Source organism: Lissotriton vulgaris, chromosome 4_1, assembly GCF_964263255.1.
Source record: "Lissotriton vulgaris chromosome 4_1, aLisVul1.2, whole genome shotgun sequence".
NCBI lineage: Eukaryota > Metazoa > Chordata > Amphibia > Caudata > Salamandridae > Lissotriton > Lissotriton vulgaris.
In genome coordinates, this window is record NC_141691.1 from 1,333,035,568 (window position 1) to 1,333,057,679 (window position 22,112).

Consider the following 22,112-nt stretch of genomic DNA (forward strand, 5'->3'; position numbering starts at 1 on the left):
GGTTTTAGGTTCATAACTCAGATTCAACTGACTTCTTTTGTTTTGGACTTGTTTCATTTATTAAAATCTGCTCTATTTTTCTGTCCTACTGTGGGATCTTTTTGCGTGGTGGTATCACAGTTTTACTACTTAAAGTGCTGCACAAATAAATTACACAGTGCCTCTAAGTTAATCCTGACTGCTCTGTGCTAAGCTACCAAGGGAGTTGGTATAGGTATTGCTTGTGTCCTAACCTGACAAGGATTGTGGTTGTTGCTTGACGAGGGCTCACACCCCAGTTAACCAACAATCCAATTTCTTATATGCATACTATGATTCATTTCTTGGTTTAGCAGCACACCAGTTTACAAAAGAGCAGTAATAGTACACTGTGCTGGATGAGATATCGACACAAACATAACCAGTGAATGCATACAGAAACATGATTGTATAGCCAATTCTTCATAGATACTTAGGATATGCAAACAAACAGATTAATGAAAGCAAAACCGCTGTCATAATAAAATTTTTTAATGTGTAGAGGAAGTGACAGGTAAATATCAACCATTACCTTCCAATCCCCGAAGAAGAAACTTCAGGGCTGTTTTAAAATTGTTTGATGAAGGAGTTGGCCCCAATGATTAGAGGGGAGATGCTTTGAGGCTCAGCAGGGGCATCTTGCTTTAAGGACTATCAAGCCCAGGAGACAGCCGGCATCCTCAGGTGTGTTGCAGCCCCTCCCAGCACCAGCAGCCCTTTATTTATGCCTCCCGCCTCCCGCTTCGTGGGAGACGCTCCGAGGCACGGTGGGGGCATCTTGCTTTAAGGACTATCAAGCCCAGGAGACAGCGGGCGTCCTCAGGTGTGTTGCAGCCCATCCCAGAACCAGCAGCCCTTAATTTATACCTCGTGCCTCTCGCTTCGCGGGAGACGCTTCGAGGCTCGGCAGGGGCACCTTGCTTTAAGGACTATCAAGCCCAGGAGACAGCGGGCGTCCTCAGGTGTGTTTCAGCCCCTCCCAGCACCAGCAGCCCTTTATTTATGCCTCGTGCCTCTCGCCTCGTGCCTCAGCCTTTGATCCCGTTCGAGGCCGGTGCAGGCCAGACCGGGCCCCCTCTCTTACGTCTGGCCTTGGAGACTGATGATCAACGCTGCTTGGTAAGTCAAGCATTATAGCTCCAAGCTTTTCAACTGATGGTCACAACTTTTTATCAATTAGTGATGGCGTCTGGCACCATTAACGACAAGTCGGGCATGAAAAGTGGGGGTATGATGGGAACACTGGACTACTTCTTTACGAGAGCCTCAAGTGTGCTAGTGCAAGAGATAGCAGTAACTGAACGTTGGCTGTCACTCGATACACTCGCACACTCCTGTCAGCTGGTGGGTGGACTCACGTCGGTTGATTCACCCACACAAGATGTTTCAAATGGTAATTCGTCCCCCCTCAGGCCAGCTAATACATCAAGAAACGACCTGATAGACCCGTCAATAGAGACAAGTCCACCAATTGAGCTATCTTGCCCTAAAACAAGGTCGATGACTGCCCCTTTAACGAGCAGAAAAGATCATCCACCAAAGATGCCAGGATCCACCAAACAGGACGTAGGCTACTTAAAGAAAAAATGCCATAGCAAACCAAAGAAAAGAAGGATGGATGAGGTTGAGCGGAAATTCTTGGAACATCATGAAGAGACTGAGCAAGCAACACTTGTTGCAGAACCTGTGACTGTTGATATTTTAACTGCTCAAGTGCCCATTGCAAACAATGCCTTCTGGGATAAATTTTTCTGACCTTTTATTACCCCTCATCCACAGACTTGCTGCTATGGAAGCCAATTTAACAAGTTTAACAGATGCTCTCAACCAGACTGCAGGGGTCGTAGATAAATTAACAAAGGTTGATGATAAGTACTCATCTGCGATTTTGAACGGCTTAAACATTGTGGGTCCAGCCAAGCCAGTTGTAGTAGATCCCAATGCTGTGGGTTTAGATAGGCCAGTCGCACTGTGAAATGTGTTTTAACTGTGTTAATTGTATATAAATCATGCACTGTATTTAGTCTGGCCCCTGCATGCCCCTTGAAAGATTCCCCACACCACTCCCTTCCAATATGTCTGCCGCATAACCCCTCACGCTTTATTAATGCCACCTTCTAAGATGGCCGCTGGTTCCACCGGTCGGTCGATTCCATTACCCTTAGTTTATGTTCCCGCCTGCGTCCATCAGCTTCCACTGGGTTCACACCACATCCTCCCCATCTAAGATGGCCGCCGCGGCCGCACACATGTGACGTTTGAACTTTCCGACTCACCCATGATGGCGGTACACATCAATGCGTATATCTGCCCCCTGCAGCGCCTTGCCCATTCCCTGCAGCGGCCTGTTGATGTTCGACTGGGAACATTAAGGTAAGGCCTTGCCAGCACAAGGACTCATTTGCCTGTCCGGTTGTACCACTGCCCTATCAAACACCATGGGCCTTTTCATTACAGGCTCTCATAATCCCTGGGACCCTCGTAAGAGTCTTACCAGATGAACTACTACCATGCGCTTAGCCCTGATACCCTCAATTCTAGGTAAGCCTTCCGGTTGGATATACCTGCTCAAATTGTATTCACCCAGGTTACCCGCTTACCAACGCCTCCTTCTAATCCCTGCCAGATCACCCTAATTCCTTGTGTTAATGGCTACCAGACGCGCCGTGGACCCGTCTTCAAGCACTCAGGTTCCACGGTATGTACTTCCTATACCTCCAACTCAGCCGGCAACTATCGGCATCGGTCCAATTATCTTAACGCCCTCATCTCCCCCGCTACAGTAGCCAGTGACTGGTTACCGGACATACAGCCGAACCAACTCCTGAACGGATCCCGCATTTGATCATCAGATCTCCACTAAGGTGCGATCATCCAACATGACGCGCTTTGGAACCGATACCACGTCCTCAATTGAGGCAGTCCAGGTACGGTCTCCGACTTAGGCTCAGTCCTTAATGAACCTCTAGGGATCGAACAATGCCTGCTTACACCAGCTCCTTCTCTTCTTTCAGGAGCCGGTCACCGCCCTACCCAATAGAGTACCGCTGATTGTCAATCTGCTCGTCAGTCACACTAGGTTAGACAACGCAATTCTTCCCTTGCTCCACCTTGAGACCATTATCAATTTCACTTCACCCCCTAAACCCGTACACCCCAGACACTGTGTGACACGTGTCACCTAATTATCACAGTTAAAATTGTTAAATTTCAGACTGGATGACACTGAACACCTATTTCACGCATGTATGGAAGTTCTTCACTTAAAGCATGGTCTGGAATACTCAATGTAACGCTTTACAGGTTGTAGGTTTTAAACAAATGTTCCTTGTTTTTTGTTTCCTTACCTCCCTTTACAGGCTTGCAAATTCAGGCAATGCAATGTTAGTCCTGATGATTATCCTTTATCTTTATTAGGATTGAAACGCTGTTGACAGTTTATGTAGTCACACACTAGTTTCCCAATGTGTTACCCAATTGTGTTTACTACAGGAGTACATATAGGCTGATCTATTATTTTTACTAGCATCTCACTATTTCTAAATTGCTTGCCAAATATCCTACCCTTGTAAATCCTTGGTTTATGTACTGGATACAGGACTGTATCCCACTGTATTATTGTTCACTTCTATTTTGTTTATACCTTGCCATTGATTAAATCTGTGTCCGGCTGGACACATTTTTCATTATAGCGCAAATTGTTGCCTATAAATCATTTAAGTGTTTCCTATTTGTTTTCAGTCAAGGACCTTTGTTGCTTGATAATACTATTACCCCTGGTCTTTGATTACGTAGTGGGTTCCCTTGTCTCTTATAAACAGTACTAGATTCCAAAGCACAAGGGCCTGGAAGTGGGGTAATGGGTACAGGAGCGCAAGTTGAGGTCCGAATTCAAATTTACAATATAATTCTGTACCACGCAACAATCTTAATATACCTACACAGCAGCAATGCACTAGTAACTCAAGGCCTATACAAATCAACTTACCACCTGAATCCAGCCCATACGTGGTGGTTTTAGCCGGGGTTCCTGAATTGAAAAACATGAGCGAGGAGTCACATGCTTCACTGAAGAATAAAGTCACAGATTGGCTTAATAAAAATAGACCACTTCCGCCATCTGTGACTAGCAAAATCCTACTTGTCCGCAGGGTGTCTTGGGTGGGCAAAAAAGTAAAGGACCTACCAGGTGACTGTGTTGTGATAAATTTTAGAGACACACGGACAGTGTCCCACATCTGCCAATGGGGCTAGTCCAGCTCTGGGGCAGCCATTCAGTCACTCCCCCTGTCATACTTTTATCCCCCAGGTCAATTCCGTACTAGCAAATGTCTTCAACACTCCTGGAACTTGGTAGGGCGCCCAATACTGGATGGAACTTGCCAGGGTTGGTCTAGAGATCCTCCAGGTCCCGTGGCAATATGTTTAAATAACAGATACAGTGCCCTGGACATGGTGGATTGACGGTGGTGCTTACTGGGGGACATAAACGGGGAAGTGATTGATATAGACACGGCCGAGAGGGTAGCGGGTATTGACACAAAAGAAAGGAAAAGAGATAGTTCTAGTGGGGCCAGGAGGGGGAGAAGAAGTATGGAAAATATACCAACACTACCCATCCATAGCAATCGCCCACTCACTAATGGTAGAAGCAGTGAGCCCATAATCTATGTAGCTGTGGTTGATAACTCACCGCTGCCTCCAGTGCACATAGTGACCCAGAGCAAGGTAGGAAGTGTGGCTTTACCTAAAGGCAAGGACGGGGGTCCTGGGCCTGATTTATTTAAAATACTATTGTGGAATCTGGCAGGGTTGCCCAACAAATTGACATGTTCTGAATGGGGCTCCTTTGTGGACGTAAGCGACGTGTTCCTCTTCCAGGAGACGTGGGAGCGAACTGAGCAACACCAGACAGGTTTTGCTACGTTCCACGTCCCGGCTGTAATGGGAGGGAAGGGCCGCCCGTCCGGGGCCTCACCATATGGGTTGGTACCCACCTTGGCTGCACTACTAAATCTTTAAATACCCACTCGAAAGATATCCAATGCGCAGTTCTTACTTGTTTATTCCCGCCCTGTAAGCCCAGCTAACGAGTCTAGTACTATTGAGGATTTATCCCGCTTTATCCAATTTCAAGCGGTACTTGTTCGCTGGTGGGCGGCGATCTGAACTGCCATTTTGAACCTCTTAAGGGCCTAAATGAAGCCCAAACCGCAGAGGATGATCATTGGGCTATACCTGTGACTCAGGCTCCCCCTCCCAAGGCATGGTCGCCGTTAACTATACAAATTACGGCTCTTACTTTAAATCATTCCTTACATACCTGTAATGGCCGAACTCCCTCCAACATTCCAGCCAAATGTACTTGTAACAAACCAGGACAAATGTCCCTACTTGACTAGTTTTGGGCTGAGACAAGGCTATGGCTACTGGTCACTGACTTTAATGTTGTCATAAGAGCAGACAGTGATCACAATGCTCTTGTTTTAGAACTAGGTCGACCCTATAGTATTAGGAATGATGTTCCAGCTCCTGATGCCAACAATGGTTATCTTACCATCTCCAGTGACAGGCGGAGAGTCAGTTTGGTATAAATTAGTGGACCAACCAGAACAGCTAGGGAAACTTTATAGTTCAATAATTCCTCTTTTCAGTGAGGTTGCAGCGTTAATCAACCAACCAGCAACTCATGAATACTTAACTATGCCGGAGGCCATTCATGAGGGCTTATTGTTAAACCTGGCCAAGCTACTCAACCCTCGGGTGTCTGGGAGGGTAAAAAGGGTGTCCCATTGCTCATGGTACAATTCAGCTTGTAGGAAGGCCAAAACTGAGCTACTGCAGGCTATAAAAGACAATGATAGAACTGCAGTCAAAACCATGAGGGCACACTATAACTGGCTGACCAACTGTGCTAAGGAAGAACGGGACCACGAAAAGTGGCCCACCTTGTCCCTGGCGCTTGCAACTAAAGACTCCTGCAAACTTTGGCATATAATTAATAATGGCATCAGCGAGCCGAAAACAGCAATAGAACCGAACATAGCGCCAAAAGTTTGGGAAGGACATTACCGGGCCTTATATTCCACCGAGGATCTCACGGATGACACTAATGACCTAGTCGCTATGCCCACACTAACTCTGCACCCTGAGGTGATTGAGTTCACGGTGTCAGAAATGTGTAATGCCATCTCCAAATTGGACAAACTCCCAGGGGATCTCTTCAAGCAGGAACCAAAAGTCTGGGGCCCATATTTTCAGATTTTGTTTAATGCAATTCTGAGAGTCATAAGGGTTCCCTGCACTTGGCTGGGCGCAGAGATAGTGCCGATATTTAAAAAGGGCTCACCTCTACTCCCATTCAACTACAGACCCATCAGCCTCATTGACGTCCCTCAGAAGATCTTTGCTAGGCTCATTCTTGACCGGTTGCAGGGTTGGATGGAGGAGTCTGCAATCCTGAGCCCATACCAGGCGGGGTTTAGGAAGAATACCTCCACTGTGGACCAAATTTTTCGTTTACAACTTTTGTATTGGAAAACAGTGAGAATAGAGGGAGGCAGCCTCTATGGTATTCGTCGACCTCCGCTCCGCCTTTGACCTTGTTCCCCAGGGGAAACTATGGGCAGTCCGTCTTGAGCTTGGCATTCCCATGCACCTTCTGTTTGTTCTGATGAGGCTGCACAAGGCCAATTTTGGTCAAGTCAATTCTTTGAAAACAAAATGTATGCTCTACACGTCCAAACTCAACCTTAGGGGCAACGACACTAGAAAGGGTACCTACTTTTGGATATCTGGGGGTCACAATTAACGAAAATTTTACGTGGGCCCCCCAGCAGATTAAGTCACAATTAAAATTTGCTCAACTCTCGGGCAGAATTCTTGGTCTATCTAATAAGTCCACAATTAAACCTGTGGGACCACCATTGGAGGTTTACAAAGCACTAGCTAGGGGTCCCATGATGTATGGGGACGAACTTTGGGGCTACTGCAATAGGTCCGAAATCACTAGGCCCAAAAATAAATTTCTAAGAGGGCTGTTAGCACTACCGTCCAGCACCCCACTCCTCCCCTTAAGGTTTGACCTGGGAATCAGACTGATTGACGAAGAGCTAGCGCTAAAACCATTGAGATTTTGGCGCAGGCTCTGGGTAACCCCTGAGTTGATACATTACAGAGAGGAACTCAAGGAAATACTGACCTTTACAGGCACAGGGAAAATTCCCTGGCTTGTGTACATAAGGAAAGAATTCATAAGGTTAGAAATCTCTGAGCTATGGTTTGACCCAGAGCGGGATTGCAAAAAGCTGTTGCTGTCAAGTACCTGATCCAGAATACCTTGATCTTCCGCAGGAGCCGATGCTTATTCCTCAATTCCCCGACTATGCTACCAAGGTCATATAGATCCTGGCAGCAAAGAGGGGGGAAAGGGGATTGAGAGAGAAAAAGATAAATCGTCAAGTCTTCCTTCAGCTGTACTGGTCGGCAATATTTCTTCAGAACCTTTCCTGTAAATAGATAATTTTCTAGTAATTTCAACAATGTCTTTTGGGTTATAACTCTAATTACATTTCACTGAATTACCTATCCTAGCTTTGTGGCTTTTCTTTCTCTTGTTGTTTCCTTCACACAATTTCACGTACTGTATTTCTGCTTTAAATGTAACTGCAATAAGAAATCTACTATTTATCAAGTTTGGAAAGGACCTCTAATACAGTGCTTATTGTCCTTCCTAGCGTCTATACCTTATTACCTTATATTTCTTGTGGTCAGATATTCTTGGATTGTGAAGAATCTAGTGGAAAGAAATTACAAACAAATATTAACTGTTCCAAGACTTCTATTGGATGATGAGAGGGTTCTTCTCTAGAGTTGGTAAGTATTTTTATATATTACCCACTGGCGATAGCCAGTAGGTATATATAGTTAGGATTGGCTACTATAGGAAAATCCGAACACTCTATTGGGAATAACTTTGGCGCCGATTGAGGGATTTGCATGTAATTTTCCTTAAAATGGTCTCACTGCGCTCCACTCCTTCCCTGAAATTTTCGGGGGATTCGTGCAGTGGGGGCTGAGAAAAAAGGGGGTACCAAAACGTGTTTTCCCCATGTTCATTTCCATAGGACGGTCTGACAAGTCTACAGCCCGAACCGTTGTACGGAATTACGCCAAACTTGGCAAAATTGTAGGGACTGGTACTCAGATGTGCCTTTGCTATGTTTGGTGAAAATTGCTCCAGTGCTTTTTATGAAACTTAGGTTCAAAAACACATATCTATCTATATAGGCTTACGGGTCCGCGCACCGTACGCGTACCGTACGCGTACGTGCGCGTACCCTTACGTGCGCGAGCGTGATCCTGATTGGCTGGCAGTCGACTGTCAACATTCCAAACTGTGGAAACCAGGTAGAGTTGGCCACCATCTTGTTTCTCAGGAGAACTGAGGCACAAGAGAGCCCAAAACAAGAGTGGAAAACACAAAAAGGGGCAGGGTAGAGACCCCCCAACCCTCTAGCCCTTCTCAGGGGGTCCCAGAAGGACCCCCAAGGGCAAAAAAAAAACAAAAAACGAAAAAATCACGGGGTGCGCGCACGGTAAGCGTACAGGTCCTTGGGTGTCCTTCTGGGACAACCTGAAGGGCTATGGGGTCAGGGGGTCTCTACCCTGCCCACTTTTTGCGTTTTCCACTCTTGTTTTGTGCTCTCTTGTGCCTCAGTTCAACTGAGAAATGAGATGGCTGCTCAGGTGGTACCAGGGATATTAACATATAAAAACGTTATTCGCTAATAGAATTTGCATTTACAAAATCTTTGAAGTTTTTTGAAAAAAAAAATAGGTTTCAGGCCATATATAGTTAGGAGTTAGCATTTAAAAAACCTTGCAAATTCACTTAAAAAAAACATAGGTTTCAGGCCTTATATAGTTAGGAATAGCATTTAACCCCTTCCATGCTCATGACGGAACGGTTCCGTCATGAGCGTTGGTTGGCCTGTGCGTATGACGGAACCGTTCCGTCATGGTTCCATTGGTACTTTAGAACCTTCAGCACCGCAGCGGAATTTGCGCAGCGCTGAAAGGGTTAAAAAAAACTTGCAAATTCACTTAAAAAACCATAGGTTTCAGGCCTTACGCGATTTTATTAAAAAAAGAAAATAATAATTTTGCCCTTTGGGGTCCTTCTGGGACAACCTGAGAAGAGCTAGGGGGTCAGGGGGTCTCTACCCTGCCCCCTTTCCGCGTTTTCCACTCTTGTTTTGTGCTCTCTTGTGCCTCACTTCTCCTGAGAAACAAGATGGCTGCTCAGGTGGTCCCAGAAGGATAATAACATATATAAACGTTATCCGCTAATAGAATTAGCATTTACAAAACCTTTGAAATTTATTGAAAAAAAATATATAGGTTTCACGCCTGATATAGTTAGGAATTAGCATTTAAAAAACCTTGCAAATTCACTGAAAAAAACATAGGTTACAGGCCTTATATAGTTAGGAATTAGCATTTAAAAAACCTTGCAAATTCACTTAAAAAAACCATAGGTTTTAGGCCTTGGATAGTTAGGAATTAGCCTTTAAAAAACCTTGCAAATTCACTTAAAAAACCATAGGTTTCAGGCTTAATATAGTTAGGAATTAGCATTTAAAAAACCTTTGAAATTCTTAAGTTCTAATGCCAGACTGCTACTACTCAAAAATACTCTCTGGAACACAGAGTTAAATACTGGAAATCACTTACCGCAGACACGGAAGGATAAGGGCATTCAAAAGGGGCTACTGAATACTCACGAACCCCAAGGCTTCGAAGAAAACGGAACGTCGCAAGAGAGAATGCAACCGTTCCTCAGAAAGATGCAGTTGAAGTGCGCAATAGAATGAGCCAACAACGGCGAGCACAGCTGCGGTTGAAAGGTCTAAAAAACACTAGACCAGCGACATAAAAGGAAGCATCGGTGGCCATCTTGAAATTCCGCCGCCAGTGCACCAAGGATCTTTTCCAAAAACCAGACCATTGTTTTGGCAGACTCAACCAAAACCTGCAACAGCGTGTCGTAGGGAGATGTGAGTAAGCTGAGAGTTGTCTAAAGGACCTCGCCTGGGCAACCCTGAAAGTTCTCCCCACCAAAATTCTTCCCTCCACCCCCTTTGGCTTATTAGGGTGTCTCTTATGAAATTCCTTTATCAAACGGGAAGCCCTAATATTGTCAAGTGGTTCCCATGTTCTCTCTTCGGGACTGAAACCTTTCCAGGCCACCAGATAGAACAACCTTCCTTTCTTGACTTTAGAATCCACTATTCGCTTGACTTCCAATTCTTCCTCAGATTGGATCTGAATTGATTTGGGGGGACCACTCTTTCGTAATCTTGGTTGACTCTTTCTTACTAAAGAAACAGGAAACACTGAATGAATTTTGAACTTTGGAGGAAGTCGAATCTTTACACTAACTTGGTTAATCATCTTCTCCACCAAGAAAGCTCCATGATATCTAGGCTGACATTTTCATCTTCCCGCAAATTTCGTGTAGAAATCCACACCTCTCACCTGCTCAAAAAGGGGACAAACACGTCTCTTTTTGTCTGCTTGTTTCTTATAAGAAGCCTTTGCTTTAATTAAATTGTCTATTGCCTTCTTATAAACTCTTTGTCAGTTCTGAACCACCTCCTCCGCAGCGGGCACCTCACTCTCCTGTCTACTCACAAATGTGTTTGGATGCCTCCCTGAGTTTAAATAAAAAGGAGTGTAACCAGTAGATGTGTGCGCTGCATTATTGTAAGCAAACTCGGCTGCCCAAATAATATCAGGCCACTCCCCCTCATGAGCCATCAGAAATAAACGCAGGTACTGCTCCAATTCCTGATTTACTCTTTCCGTTTGGCCATCCGTTTCTGGGCGGAAACTGGAAGACAGACAAGAGTCAATGTCCAATCTCTTAAGGAACGCTCTCCAAAAATGGGAGACAAACTAGGAACCCCTGTCAGAAATGACTATCTTTGGAATACCATGTGTCCTGACTACATGCTGTGTGAACAGGGAAGCTAATTGAGTGGTGTTTGAAAGCGATTTTAAAGGAATAAAATGACTCATCTTAGTGAAATGATCCACTACCATCCAAATTACTGAAAAACCCCGACTGGAAGGCAATTCCACAATAAAATCCATGGAAACAGTATGCCAAGGATAAGGTGCCGAGGCAAAGGGAGAAGTAAACCCTGTGGGGCCATTCTAACAGATTTTCCCTTAAAACACTGCTCACAAGAGGTAACATATTGTCCCACCTGAGCTTCCATGGACGGCCACCAAGATTCTCGTTGAACTAATTCCAGTGTCTTCTTCACCCCTTTGTGTCCAGCCAGCAAATCATCATGCGAGTGTTGTATTATCATGGTTTTAAGCTTTTCATTGGGAATACAGAGTTTTCCACGAACATATGGTCGTCCATTTCTCAACTCATGATCCTCTCCTTGTTCTAACCAACCTTCTAGATCGAAAGAAGCAAGCTCCAAATCCAACTGTCTCTCCAACTCAGGTAATTGAATCACCCCAATAATCTTTTCCTTTGGAATAATCAGCTCCCTTTCCATCACAGGATATTCTTCTCCTGTATCCAAACGTGATAAAGCATCCGCCTTACCATTGGTGGAACGAGGTTTGTAAGTTAACACAAAATTGTAATCTGCAAAAAATAAAGACCAACGTAATTGCCTGAAAGTCAAGGTTCAAGCAGATTTTAAAAACTGAAGATTCCGATGGTCCGTGAACACTGTGACTTCATTCAGTGCACCCAACAAATAATGCCTCCACTCCTGGAAAGCATCCTTGACTGCCAACAACTCTCTGTCGGCAATGGTGTAATTCAACTCAGCAGGCTCCAATCTACGAGATCGATAAGCAACTGGATGAAGCTGCCCAGTATTTTGATCCCTTTGAGACAAAATTCCCCCAATAACCCCTGCTCACCCCCTTGATAAAGCATTTGCACATAACCAGCAGTAATACAGTGAAAACACTACAAAAGGACACCCCACCAGTTTTAGAAAAATATCCAATATTTTATCTGTGGAAAACAAGACCAAAATGAAGAAAATCCCCCATTCAGTTCTTAGAAATATCAATAGGCAAAAATAGACTTAAAATGCAGTTCCTTAAGGTTGATAGCTCCATCTGGGGCTATCACTGCGTCGTGAACAATAAATACAAACAGTTCTGGCTGACAGCGGAGTCACTGGCAAGCTACGGTGTCAAGAAGACAGCTGGCATCAGCCGGCATTGGTTTTGGAGGTAAGTGCAGAAGTCGTTGGGCCCTTGAAGTCACACGCTTTGCAGATCGAACTCTGTGCGGTTGAAATCAGGAGCACTGGCATCGGTGGGCATCGGCCCTGCAGTGTTAAGTGCAGCGGTGTGGTGTGCGGTGTCCTCAGGTCATGGTGCAGATAGCAGCAAATGACAGTGTCCAGCAACATCAGTGAGACCAGGGCTGTGATGCGAAGTGAAGTGGCGTTCATTGCCGTGCTAGCAGATCATGGTGCAAGCAGCAACATTGTTGTTGCTGAAACGATGTTATCAGCTGCCGAACTGGAGCTGATGGTGCTGGTGTTCCTAGGCCAAGGCTGCGATGTGTGATGGGTGGTGCTTCAAGTGGTGCCCTCAAACCACAGTGCAAGCAGCAGTGTCGAGGTCGGCGTGGAGTGGTATCATGGGATCTACCAGGGCATTGACGTGAAGCGAGGCAGTGCAGAGTGTGGTGCCCACAGCTCATGGTGTAATCAATGGCTCGGTGGTGGAGTTGGGCAGTGTCGTCGGTGAGAACAGGGTTGCTGTGCGAAGCTTAGCATGCCTTCAGGAGAGCAAGCCAACAGCAGCATCGCTGATGGCATTGGGTTCCTTTTCTTCTGTTATAGCACAAAACCCACAGTTCCCAGCGGAGGTAGCAGATGCACTTGAAGTCTTTGCCTAGGGGGCAAGCATTACCTCAAGCCTTTGGAGAAACTCAAACAAATAAATTGAAGAAAGTTCAGTCCAGTCATTTCTCTGTCCACGACAGAATCAGCCACTACATGCCAGCACAGCTAAGCACACAGCAAAGTGGTAGTTCCTCCTCACTGATTCTCCAGTTCGTCTTCTTAGCAGGTTCCTTGATCCAAAAGAGTTCTAAAAACCAGGGGTCAGGGACCTAATATTGTTACTGCATTTTCCCTTTGTTCTCTTTGTGGCAAGAGTCTCTGAGCCCAGTCCAAACCAGTTCTGCCCTCTCTGGCCCAACTTTACTACAGGAGTTGGACACAGCATTTTGCAGAGGAGAGACTGGCTATTCAGGTGCTAGTGAACACTTTGCCCACCGCTCTAAATGCAGACCTGGCCTAATCAGCCCAACTATGGGTCGCCCAGGAAAAGCAGGACGCACCTCAACCCCCCTTGTGGCTGTCTACAGAGAATACACATCTCGAGCACATCCCCAGCTCCTGTTACTTCAAAACCAGACAGACAATACACAAACCAGCAGAGGCACACAGAATTGTTAAGCAAGAAAATACCGACTTTCCTAACATGGTATTTTAAACACATAATTTAAAAATCAACTTTACAGAAATATGTATTTTTTAAATCCCAAGTCCAGGCATACTATTTCTCTATCTTGTCTCAATTGAAAGTTAGGCTTGTAACATGTTACAAAGCAACTCCAATGTTAGCCTGTCAATAGAGAAAAACCAAATTGGCAGTGTTTCACGATGATAACATATCACACACACCAGGATATGCCTTACCTTTCACATACACTGCACCTTGCCCATGGGGGTTCCTTGAGCCTACCTGAGGGATGACTTACATTTAAGAAAATGCAAGGTTAGGGCATGGCAAGTGGAGGCACTTGCCAGATCTATATGGCCGTAAAAACTGCACGCAGACAATGTCATGGCAGGTCTGAGACACCTTTGAAAGGCTGCTTGTGTGGGTGGCACAATCAGTGCTGCAGACCCACTAGCAGCATTTGATTTACAAACCCTAGGCACACACAGTGCACTATATGAGGGAATTTAGTAAATTAAATAAGCCAAACATCAAAACACCAATCCATAACACAATTTACAGAAGGACTTTAACACTGAACAGCAGTGAGAAAGTGTGCGGAGCCACTAAACCAGCAAAACGAAGTCCAACATAGGATTGAAAACAGGAGGCAAGAAAGAAAAAGACAGCGGAAACATGCCAAAAGATGCCAGTTCTAACAACTACCTAGGGTCCTTTTACTGGGACACCTTTTGTCTATGAAACTTCTTTTGATGCTGATTGCTTCTTCGTTCCACTGGTCAGTGCTGAAGGCAAGAACTTCTATATGAGGTTCTCCTTTGAACAGAGAATCTTTCTACCTTTACAGTCTGGTCACCTATTGGAGTTGAGGAGCGTTCTTGTGAAGACATGCTCAATCTCTTACATCACCATTTACATGAGGCATCAAAGAAGAACATTCAAAGACTCTGAAAATGTATGAATTCATATGGTCAGCATGTGTCTAAACCTGCCTCCTTGTGATCACATCGCAAGAACTAGAAGTAGAGGTCAAGGGACTTCCTCAGCACCCCAAAATATCTATGCTGGAGCTCACAAGGTGAATGAGCAATAGAGATGCTTCCATTTTGCTTTTATCTTCTCAACTTTGCTGCACTTGAAAGACAGGCCAAATGTCATGCTTGTCTTCTGGCAAATTGCTTCTTGTTCTTTGAATATGGAGACTGGAGTTTTCTCTTTTTTTCCCTAAAAGTGACATGATTTTGTAAAGTGAAGTAGCTGACAATCTTGTGGGGTGTAGGTGATGCCAAAGGAAATGCTGAAGATGTAATGTATTTACTTCTATCACACAAAATGTTGATACTTGTAAATGAACTGTAAATATATTTCAGAATGTATCAGCAATTAGGAAAGCACAAATGAAACACATTTTTGTAATTTTGAAGTGTGATGTAAACAAAGATTCTAATATGATCAAAACAAATCAACACACTTGGTGATGCACAAGTGAAATATTCACTTTAAGCTGATTTCCACACATTATAGAAAGACTGAATAAATGTATTAAAAAATAATTGCTTCGTGTCTGCATTACAGATACAGTTATTACACCCATTTCACCTCAGACACAGGTTGAGAAGAAATCGTTTATAGGACGATTGCTTTTATTCACCCTTTTTATGAATCATCAAAGGCATTCATGTGACCACCTCTTCAAATTGTGGGTTAGTGAATTATTGCAGGAAGAAACTGAGGGGCATATTAACAAGGGCTTTATCTCAGCTTTTTTGGCTTAAAAAGCCAAAAAAGCGGAGACAAAACTATCACCATATTTACAACATGCATGTTAGCACCCTTTTTCCTGATGCCTCCCTTTGCATCTCTAATGAGATGCAAATTGGGCGTCACTGGGCGTCCCCCAATGGACTACCTTGTAAAATATTGCTGATGTTCACATTGCAATATTTACAAGGCAGCCCACAATTTCAGCAGACGTTAGATTTTGGTGAAAAAGGTGGTTTTCGCCAAAATCTAATGTATGCTAAAATCCTGAATTAGCAATTTCTAATATAGGGGATGGATTATGCTGATACGACCACAGGGTCGTATCAGCAAGGTTATCGGCGTTTTGCAGGGAACATCTCTGGAAAACAACCTATGTTCCCTGCAAATTGGCGATTTCCCCGCTATCGCAGGAATTGTTATCACCTTGGAGATACGCGTTGTTAATAACAAGATGTGTCCGCGATAAAAACCTGCAATAGCCGGCATTGGGAAAATGAGCGCTAAGTGAGCTTTGAGATAGTTATCGCAAAGCGTTGCTAATATGCTCCTGAGTGGTTGAAACATTGCGAACATTAGGGGTTTGCAACTGGAAAGCTGAACATTTAAAATTTGAAGTGAAGCATTAATACTTTATCATCATGTTGAGGGTCAGACTGACCAATAGGGAACTCAGACATTTCCTGATGGGCTGGTCTGACAGGTCATTGTTAGTGCCTTTTTTTTGGCTAACTGTGGGCCTGTGTTACGGTCTGCTGGGCTGGTTTATACTATTTATATCCCTGATTTTCAAACAAATATTGTTTGCAGCAATTTTAAATCCATGCAGTCTTCCATATCTTTAAAATCACTAATAAAACGTGTCTTTACAGGTTCAAAAGGCCCAAATTTGCAAACAAAGTCTATATTTTTAGCCCTCTAATTCACTAATAGGACCACTTTAATGTTGGTGCCCGGGCCTATTCTCCAGAACATGTTACTGATTATGTTCATATAATAAACACACACACCTTATATAATTGATTAATAAGGTTTTAACTATTGAAAATATTAAGTTACTATTGAGATTTTAAACGTAGAATATTCTGCACTCTCTGTGCGACACATTAAACTTCACCCAGTTGTGTACTTTTACATTGTCTGTGGTTTGAAGCCCAACACGGTAAACAGGACTTGACAATGACTTTATTGGCCTTTCATTTTCACGAAAATGCCTGGCGGACAAACTGCAACGGAATATCATATGCTGGAATTCATTTCTCCAAAGAATAATGTCGGTTTCAAACGTTGTTCGCACAGAGGTTGAAATAATGTATCCTCACACTGCAAAACATAAAAATAACCTACTTGCACTGGTACTCTATACCCTGCAGCAGAAAGAAAGCACGAGGTCATTACTGATGCAGCCAAAGGAATAATGGATAATGGGCATTTCCTGTTTGCCACTTTTAAGAATGAAAGGGCAGATCATATGTGGCGCCCTGTGAAGAAATTACACCCATCCCTTGTGCATTATTAACACCAAACATGCTGATATATTTTGCTAGGGCCTTTCATGATGGTTTTTCCCTTGTTATTTCCTCTGATGAATTCTGCTCCCTGTAAGCGGTAACAGTTTTTTGCATGGCTGAACAATTAATTTTCTCTCCGTCTTGGCTTCTGCCAAGCCTTGTCAAGGTCAGAGACACAGTGTGAATGGGAGTCTTCTGCCTGTCATTTTACTTTGAATATGAATTCAAGTAATATATCACAGGGCAAACACCTGAATCCAGCCCCCTCGTTGGAGAGCCCCGCGACAAAACCACCAGTTGCCTATTATTAGTTCCATACAGACGGATGCATTATAAAGTAACATGTATCATACTCCCAATTATTTTCTAAATGCTATCGGTTGCCCGATAATCAAATTAAATTAGAGAGCTCAGTTTAATATTGCAACATTCGTGACAAATTAAAAACATTATACCTACTGGAGTTGTTTAGGTTTTTAATTTAAAATGGCAAATGTTAGCAATTAAGTTATGTATTTAAAATGTATATGCTTCATAAAAGAATTAAAATATTAGGGGCTTATTTATGAGAGCACTGCATCACTTTTGTGGTGAATAAGTGACACAGGGCTCTCATAAAGATTTATGAAGCCACACAAAGCCACCTTGTGTGGCTTTAAGTGACCTCATAAATGATAAGTAAAGCGACGCAGCGCAAATCACTGCATTGCCTTACTGTGCACCCGGGATTGCATTCCATGGGTGCAGGAATGGATTTCCCCATGTAACACCCATGGAATTTGAGGCTGTCCCAATTTACAAAGTGATGTAAACCTAGGGAAGCATCACATCTGTACGCCTCCTGAGGTGAGGCGTAACAACGAGATATATGTTTATTTCTTCTAGTTTAGGCATTGGGCAGTGGAGCACTGTACCTTGCTGCACTTCCCTACGCCAAAGTCAAAGGACAGGAATGCCCCGTATTTAACCAATACAGTGCCTTCCTGTATGTAAATGTAAATGTATTTGAGCCTGTAAAGCGCACTGCTACCCGTCCATAGGTCTCCTGGCGCTGTATAACTCTGAGGAACCCGTCCTGGCTTTCCCTGTGGGATGGCCCCTGCTGGGAGTCCCCAAGGTGGAGCCAGGCATCCCCGGAATTGATGGGGCCGTTGTGGAGATTAGGCAAGCTAATGCCCAGAGTTGCCGAGTGGAACCCCTGATTAGAGTAAGCACCGAAGCGGGAATTATCGAGTCCGCTGACCAAGGTCCACGACCCTGCCGCGTCGGGAATTGAACCCTGGTCCCGGGCCGACTTCTGCTCTCGGGTCTGCCACCACTAACCAGTGAGCCACACTACTCCACACTTTACTTTCTGCCTGGGCTGGCACCGTTTTGTTAGCCTAGTGGCAACATAGGCACCGTTGCTCCATGATGGCAGGGTGATTCCACTGCAGGCAAGATTGTTTGTGTGCATGAAGGGTCTCAATCCTCCTAAAAAAAAATTTAGAAGGCATTTTCTTCTTTCTACATTTTCAGCACAATGCAGTATACATGGAATGAGGAAAAAAGCAAGGAGAAATAAACATATTTCTCATTCTTAAGCCTCACCTTGGGAGGCGTATGAATTTGACTCCTCCCCCGGTTGACATCACTTTGTACATTTGGGTCAAATTCCCTGTGTGTTGTTGGGAAAACCCACTGCAGTGCCCTTGGAATGCCTCCCAGGTGTAAGTAAGGCGATGCAAGGATTTGTGCTGCATCGCCTTTCTCAAGATTTATGAGGCCACGCAGAGCCACTCATGGTGGCTTTATGTGGCTTCATAAATCTTTATGAGAGCCCTGTTTCATGCATGTGCCACTTTACTTGATGTAAAAGTGAGGCAGGACTCCCAAGTATAAGTTCCTTAATGCTTGCCTTTTCTATTTTGTAAATGTGCTGTAATTTACCCTAAAAAGATTACAAGTACATTTTGACTTGGCAGTGTTTGTAGTAATCTTTAGTGATTTTGTAATTTTGAGATTATCTGTGACTCGCAAATTATGACTTGCAATACCAAAACTCCCTAACCGGTGGTGCACAAGAACATTTTTGCACCATTAAATACAATTAAGCCAACCACAAACAGCAAATCATCGTGTTTTCAACCTCCAACAAATCACACACATGCTCAGTGGCATTCTTAGCATTTCAGGCAAGCAAGCTGGCACATTAGTCATCACGACGAGCGCATGGATGGATGACAATCCAAACATATGTCACATTGCAACCTGCAACCAACCTACAGTTAAACTATCCGGTGCACTTTAAGAAACAAATATTGGCTATGCGCCTAGGGGACTTGTTTTTTTGTTTGGTTTTATTTGTTTGATTAATTAAAATCTTACAAAACGGATAAGACTTATACAAATCTAAAATGCTAATACAGTACATATATTCAAATACTTCTCATAAAACAATTAAAAAGTAATCTGATCCTTAAAATTATTCTATTAATCATCTTGACAGTAGTTACAGACTATTCAAACACAAGCGTCCAACTTTTTTTTGGCCAATATGAGAAATTTCACGAATGCTGAATTAAATGCTAAGTCTTCTGGATCTAAGGTTGCCATAAGAGCCTGCCTACAAGTCCTTACACCTCGTTCATTAAATAGTTTCTTAAGTACACCTTTTCTTTCCGCTTCCAGGTTCAGGCAGAGGCACATTAGGTGTATGATTTTTTCTTGACCAGATTTACAAAGCGTACACGTCCCGATTTCATCAGTTCTTTTCCATGGTGCCAAATGACATAAGCCTGGAAAGATACCAAACCTACATTCATAAAGATTTGTTTATTTTTTTTCGTCCATGATGTTTCCAAATAGGTTTGGATCATCTTTTTCTTAAAACCATTTACTATTGTCCACGCATGATGTCTTTTAATGAAATTATCTTTGTCCCTTATCAAAGAGAGATAGTGAGTAATTTTGTTTACTGTCTTCTTGAAACTCTCCTGCTTGACCGTGTTGTTCCAAATAGGAGCTAAACCATAGTCCTTAATTGCCAGGTTTAAATAGGAGGCAATAGTTAAGGAACGGTTGTTGCTTACTTCTTGCCAAAGAAGAGGAGACATTTTGTTGTCATAATCATTTTTTATTCTATTCCAGACTTTCATTATATTTCCTTTTCTTGCCCAAGATTGGTCGTTCAGACCAAATTGCAACCTCACTTGGGCTTGTGAGGCATTCTTAGGGAGTGAAAATAAATAGCGATAGGTTTTTGCTACCGAGGTGTTTATAATCTCTGCATCACTCCCATTGAGCACCTCACTCCCATATGTTAGAGAAGGCAGTAGTTTAGCTGCTATTGATTTTAATCAAGGGCGGTAAGACAAATCTCCAACGGATTTCTGGATAGATCTAAATGCAGCGATAATGGAGTTCGCTTTCCTTGTAATTACAGGTTTGTGATAACCGAAATTGCCATTATCACTGTAAGTTACTCCCAAGTACTTAGAATCATTTACTTGTTCCAATTTTTTGCCTTACAAAAACCAAGTATGCGCATGCTTCAATCGTAAATTTTTGGTGATTACAACCATTTTAGTCTTGGCATCATTTATGTGCATACCGTTTTCCTTGGAGTATTTAGATATCTCATCGATCAGTCATTGCATCCCCACCTTTGTATAGCTCATTAGAACAACATCGTCCGCATATAGCAAGTTTGATATCAGAGTTTGAGCCAACCTTGGAGGGTGGGCATTGATGTCGTTTAGGTCAGAAGTGAGATCGGATAAAAATGATTTAAAAAGTAGGCTAGCTAACACACAGCCCTGTTTGAGCCCATTCGATGTTGGAATTATTTTAGTTACCGTTGAGCCATTACCCATCCTCACTCTAACCCAAGTATCAGAATGCAAGAGTTTAATCATCTTTAACTGCTTGACTGGAATTCCTTGTTTTGCAAGCTTGGCCCAAAGAAGCTCACGATCAACACAGTCAAAAGCAGATTTAAAATCTGCAAAACACAAATATAAGGGTAATTTTGCTCGTATTGCCTTTTCAATTAATATTGCTAAAATGAAAAGATTTGTTGTTGTACCAAGGCCTCTGACAAAGCCTGTTTGGTTTGGGGGTATTACCTGCACTTCTTTTGCCCACTCTGTTAAGTTCATTAAAAGAATACTGGCAAACAACTTTGCATCTGAGTCCTGCAAGGTAATTAGACTGTAATTTTCTGGCTGTTGCCAGTTGCCTTTTTTAAATATTGGAATTATAAGCGAGCCTTTCCACGAATTTGGTATTTCTCCTCTCTCAACCACATCATTGAAAACATCAGTAAGATGATCTGACCAGAAGTCGGGTGATTCTTTAAATAAAGCAAAGGGAATGCCATTTGGCCCAGGGGCACCATCTTTTTGTTTTTTTATCAGTCTTGCCACTTGGCTGGTAATTATAGTCACATCGGTCTCTCCTTCTTTGCAAATCTTTGTTACAGAACTTTCAACATTAGGTTGTGTCAGAGACAGTTGGTTTGGGTTGAGATGAGTTTGTAGAAATATTAGCCATTTTTCTTCAGATAAACTTGATCCAATTCCCAAAATTCTTTGGTCTAGATAAGCCATTAATAAGTTTCCGGAACTCCCTTGAATTTGCCATTGAACTTGCATGAAATATTTTTGACCATAGGTCTTGTCTTGCTTTATTCTTTTCATTCCATATCACTTTCCTTAGTTTACGATTGTTATTCGTCGATGAGGTTGCTATATCTTTGTTAAACGGAGACCTCATTAGGTGTCTTCTCAGCCTGTTTCGTTGACTTCTAAGTTTCCTTATAGCATATGGTAGAAAGATAATATTTACTGACCTTCCCTTTTTTTGCAATATAGACTTTTCCTTCCATGGGCGATTGTGGATGTTATATTGTCAGTGAATACTTTGTGTGTAAAGTTTTCCCATCGTTCAATGGGATTTAAGCTTTTTTCGACCATAAATTCTGTTGCCAGCTTTTTTTGCCCTAGCCGTGATCTCATACTTGTTTTCAGGTTTCCATATTAGTTTCGTATAATTAACAGTACAGATTTCACCAGGCATTGTCTGGAAGGATTTGGATTTTGGACATAATATATTGATATCAATAATTTGCTGGCTGTGGTCACTTTCCGTCACTTTGTTCAAGGAGTAGGATATCACCTTATGGAATAGAGATAAAGACGTCAAGGTGTAATCAAGTCGTGAATAACAATTTTTTGAGTGAAATGAGCAAGCCGGTGGAGAGTCAGTAAGAAATCTGCCATTCAATATTCTTAGACCTAACGCTTCCATATCATTCAC